Raw genomic sequence first — 5,642 nt, 5'->3', positions numbered from 1 at the left:
ATGTGGATTCTTATCAGCTTGTAACGGTAAATAACCCTGCTTCCTCGTGGATTGGTTCGCGGATAACTGGGCAACTTTAGTTTCAAGTGACTTGATGGACGTATCTTTTTGTAGGTCACTTAGTTGCCATTGCTTTGTCAAAGACTGCAACATCGTCTTCAACTCAGACAACTCGCTCACCCCACCTGATGATGATGCACCGTGATTAGGTGTAGGAAAGGAAGGAGGCTTCTGAAAGCCTTGTTGAGACTTATGAGGAGGGACATATGGCTGCTGCTGCGGAGGAGGGGTAGGATTGAGAATATTTTGACTTGTCCACCTCAAATTGGGATGGACCGCCCCTTGATTATTATAATAGGAACCCCCTCCTTGCCTGTATTGTTGAAAAGCAAGGACCTGTTCCTTCTCCTCGTAAGATGCCCAACAAAGAAGATGACCGCCGTCGTTGCTCCCACACCTCTCACATGTGATGGTCTCCCCTCTAGTAAGAAAATGGACCGTCTGAGGCTCTCCAGCAGAATGCAGCTCCAATTTATCAAAACGAGCATTCATGGCTTCCAGCTGAGCCACGACTGCCTTATCAACCGCGTGAACTGTTCGAATACCATCCCATCGGGTTCCCATACTCGGCACAATAGGTCGCCATCTCCTCAATAATCGCCCATCCCTTATCATCATCATTATTCTTTTGGAATCTTCCGTTGGATGAGGCATCAAGTATGGCTTTGTGGTCATAGTACAACCCATTGTAGAACTGATTGGACAGAAACCACGGGTCAAAACCATGGTGAGGAAGAGACCTCACCAACCTCTTAAACCAGCACCAAGCTTCATAGAACGTTTCATCCGGTGCCTGCTTGAAACTAGTGATCCTGGCCCTCAGCTGATTAGTGCGCTGCGGAGGGAAATATCTCTTATAAAAAGCAAGAGAAAGGGTCTCCCAGTCTGTGATCCCTACGGCCGTACGGTCCAAGTCAGTCAGCCACTCCCTGGCTGAGTTAGTAAAAGAGAAAGAAAACAACACCTCCTTAATCTTATCTTGAGTTACCCCTTTTGTGGCGGGGATAGTAGAACAGTAGTCCGTAAAGACCTCTATTTGCTTCCTCGGGTCTTTACCTGCCACACTTCTAAAGAGATTTCTCTCCATCAGATTGATATAGGACGGACGGATGTCAAAAGTATTCCCATCCTCAGTCTGTAGATTTAAACCCTTAGGAATAGATGATGCTTTAGGCTCCGAATGACTTACAATATTCGGCATCTTTACTAATTGGTTTACAGAACTGAGATTATCTTCTACTAAAGATTGATCTTCTGTAAATAGGAAATGCTGAAGTTCGGGTTCGAAAGTACTCAAGTCTTCCTTTCGTGATTCTCTTTGCAGACGGAGTCTATGCCTGAACAGTCTCTCTGGCTCAGAATCAGCTGAAACTAACTCCAACCTGTTTGACCTGGGCATACACATCACTGAAAGAAAATAAATAAGAACTGTCTCAAGGAATATTAATTTCCTGAGACGGATAAAATAAACGAAACAAAAACAGATAGGGAAATTGCCTCCCCGGCAAGCCAAAATTTAACAGGGCAGTCGTATACTTATCAAAAATAACTAACTAAACTAACTATATAGCTAGGGAAGTCAAGTCGATCTCCTTAGGGAGGCAAGATATCTGTGAAAAATCTGTTTATTTGGTCACAAAATGGGGGGGGGGGGGGGGGGGGTTTGTAAATTGATTTTCTAAACTAAAGGTGTAAAAGAAAGAGAAGCAAGGAAAGAGCAGTAAAGGCAGAAAGTAGAGATAAACTATCAATAAAGAAGGGACATGTCAGGATTTCGGTTCACTACGGTAGTCCGGTGACTCAACTGCGAATAGTCTAGATAAATTACTGTGAGACGGATATGGAAAGGTCCTTCCGGTCCACTTTCTATCCTAGATTTCCACTAACTTAACTTCCGTCCTCGTCAGGGTAGTCTACTGTTCATAGCAGGTATATTTAGTCCAATCTTCCGATCCAGGATTAAATTTAACCAGATTAAAAGGTGACTCAGAAGCGTGCACTCAACTATGTCGGTAAATACAGTTATATTGCCACGGGGACAGAATCTCACAAATAATTCATCTAACCTACTCACTACATCGTCACATTTCTACCGTAGATCCCCTAATCCCAACATGAAATGATTTAGCTACTCATGCTATTTATATTATCAAAACTAATAACAATAAAATAACTAACATTAAACATGATGAAATAATAATGAAATTGCATAAATAAAGAATAGGGCAGGAATTAAAAAGGAACAAAACAAGTAGTTAAAGCAAATGATTGAAAGATTACGATTAAAATAGAGTAAGAGATTATAATCGCAAGAATCCGGCGCAAAGAACAACTAAATCCGAGCGAGAAAATCCGGAAGCAAAAGTTACAGTAGAGAGGAAAAAGCAACGTAGTCTTTTTGCAGTGAAAGATGGAAAATAAAAGAAAATCCGATTATTAGATGCCTAATGACCTAATTAATGTACGTTTAAATAGAAAAATGCTAAGTCCAATAACTAAAAACAGGTTCACGGACTAATTAAAACCCATGGAAGACAAAACCACTCGATCGAGCAGTCTGAAACAGCTCGATCGAGTACTTCTCCAGGCAATCTACTCGATCGAGTAGAAATAGTACTCGAACGAGTAACACCCAATTCCAGCTTTGTCGATCGAGTAAAACAAAGCACTCGATCGACCAACTCAGCCACAAAAACCACTCGATCGACCAATAAAAGGGCTCGATCGAGTGTTCTTCCTCTGAAACAACTTCAACTCGTAGCCGACTGCTTCGTAGACCGTTCCTTTACGCATCCCAATGCAAGATCTCGCTCCGAAAAATCCCGTCTCCTCAAAATTCATGCAAAGTTGGACGAAAAAGGTACGATTCCACTACTTTCACGTTCATTTCTACAAAACGAACAAAACGAACCAAAGTAGCCAATTCGGGGCATAATGCGATATAAATAGTAAAAAAGTACATGGAAATACGTGCTAAAATAGGCTAAAAATACTATACAAAATGCACGTATCATAATGCAGAAATGGAAGCCCCAAAGATCTGCTTCAAATGTGCTTTACCAGACTGTACTCTTACAAGATGACAAGGTGATACCGTCGTCAGGTACCAAAAATAAATATCTAAGTACTACTAACAGAAGTTAGTAGTAAGTAGGGTCGATCTCCACAGGGAGGCGGTCACTATCTACTTGTCAACTCGGTCTGTCTAACGTCACAATTGGGGTTTTTGAGTTGAATAAACTAAACTAAAGGAGTTGAAGGCAAGAGAAAAGGTTACGAGAAATTAATAAGAGGGAGAGAAAACTAGGATTGTCGGGTCATCAATGAATGTCAGTTAACTGCAGCTAAGGTCACAGATCAGTCGATGTGTCAGTCTAAGGGGCAACGAATATTTCCTTCTGGTCTCAATTCGCCCTAAACTACTATTAGCTTAGCTTCCGCCCTCACTAAAGCATCTTATTGTTCACTGCGGGTCTCACCCCTTCCAACCTTCTGGTCTAGGTCAAGGCTTACCAAGGTTAAAAAGGCTAAGTGCATAGATTCAATTAGCTAGATACAATTATGAGCAGTAATTAACAACATAGACAAAACAACGACATATCTGTAAACCTAATTAACAATTAACAACTATCCATCGACTCCCCTAAATCCTAGCAGGGTAATTAGCTAGACATACTAATAAGTAGAACAAGAGCGAAAAATAAAGGAATAATTAACATCATAAATTAAGAAGAGAGTAAAGGAAGAGAAAGATCAAAAGGGAAGAAATTACAGATTAAGAGATCCGGCAAGGAATAGAGAAAAGAAGTGTACAGTGAAAGGAGAGAAAAGAAATGTATGAAGTGTAGAGAGTCGTCCCAAGCAGTCCAAAGGAGTGCCAAAGATAATTATGACCTAATCCCGACTTCCTTTATATAGGGAAGTCATTATTATCATAAAATAAACCTAACACGGGTTAAAAATCCCGAGTATATAAGCTAATCACTCGATCGAGCAACTTTATAACAATCGATCGAACAAATCCAATCTAAAACCTCTCGATCGAGTACTTTAGGTACTCGATTGAACACTTATTAAAAAGGCACCATTCGATCGAGTAGAAAAAGGAGTCGATCGAACATAATTGTACTCGATCGATTACTTTCCAGCGCACAATTCCTGCTTCGCGCACTGAACTTCAAACGGCTGCCATTTCTTCGTTACTTGGGCAAACAGGGCGTTTCCGGTGGCGTTTGAAATTTAAGAGGACAAGCTTTCATCTAGAATCGGAATCAGCTGAAAATATGTTGCATAACTAGAGATATGGCTCTTCAAAGTAGGCACTAGTAATTTGAAGTTCTTACTTTGCTTGCCTAGCTATCTTACTCCTTTGCGCATCACAATTAGTAGTTTCCAAGCTCCGACTCAACTAATCTCCTAAATGCATTCATAGGGACATGTTTTAGTCTTGATTATGCTCCTTTCCGGTTCATACCTGCAAATAATACAAGACAAACCAAAGTAGCCAATTTAAGGGACATATGTAGATAAAAACTACACAAAATGCATAGAAATGCGTGCAAATGAAGTACAAAATACCTATATAAAATACACGCATCAAATCTCCCCAAACCAAACCTTTGCTTGTCCCCAAGCAAACTATATGCAAAACTAATGGAACGGAAAAACAAAGCTCAGAGCAAGCTATAACTTGTCTACTTAACATGCATGCAACAAAAATGATAGACGATTCAAGTACTACACATACATTCCAACCAACAATGTCCGTCACAGCCGAGGGCTCACAAATAATATGGGAAAGTGAGGTTACAGGTGAGAAAAGGCAAAACAGATTATGGAAATGTGGAGGTAAAGCGTCAAGCTAGCACCTAAACAGGACCATTTACGACTATCCAAATCTCAGCTGTCTAGAAAATAAACCACAAGTGCCCTTCTTTGGCACAAAACTCCCTACCCAAAACAGTATCTCCTCAAAAAGATATGAGTAAAATGGAGGACTGAGACCGTCACAAGAATAGAATAAGCATACATGATCCTTTTATTTCAACCAACTCAACTCAACTCAACTTTCTTTTTTTTCTTTCTTTCTCCTCTGTTTCACGTGGTTTTCCATTTTTTTGATTTTACATTTTTTTTCTTTTGTTCTACGTTTTTCTTTTTCTTATTCTTTCTTTCCACATTATTTCTTTTTCTACCAACTCCGTAAAAGTCAGAATAAGCCAAACTCGTATAATATGAAATATACCACAAAAATTACACTAAACTAGCTTGACTGGCAGGCTAAGTTTGGGGTGTAGCTAATGGGTCAAAAAAGGCTATATTTGGCTAAAGTGGAGCTAAGTGGGTGAAAATGAAAGAAAGGGAATTTGTAAGCACTTCATTGCATGTGACACCGACCACAAACCCGAATGTACGCAAGTGACAAGCAATCGAATTTCATAAATGTGCAAAAGTGATAGACGTTATGCAAGGAGTACTACTCTCAATTCCTACATGAACCGGTCATGAATGTCACCAGTTATATGGCTCTAAAACTCAGAAATTGTAAAGTAGGTTGCCAATTTATCAGGTCGAGTCTAAAC

The 5,642-nt window shown here is 40.1% G+C and overlaps 1 non-coding gene across 1 annotated transcript; it reads left to right on the top strand.

Moving 5' to 3' along the window:
- Window positions 1–779: 779 nt before the first annotated feature.
- On the top strand, window positions 780–885 carry LOC141636488 (small nucleolar RNA R71). The gene has a single exon (XR_012541094.1). It is a non-coding gene; the product is annotated as a small nucleolar RNA R71 (small nucleolar RNA).
- Window positions 886–5,642: the final 4,757 nt, after the last annotated feature.

This window comes from Silene latifolia, chromosome Y (assembly GCF_048544455.1).
Source record: "Silene latifolia isolate original U9 population chromosome Y, ASM4854445v1, whole genome shotgun sequence".
In the NCBI taxonomy this organism is placed as follows: domain Eukaryota; kingdom Viridiplantae; phylum Streptophyta; class Magnoliopsida; order Caryophyllales; family Caryophyllaceae; genus Silene; species Silene latifolia.
The sequence above is the reverse complement of the archived record's forward strand: the minus strand, read 5'-3'. Positions and strand labels throughout refer to the sequence as shown.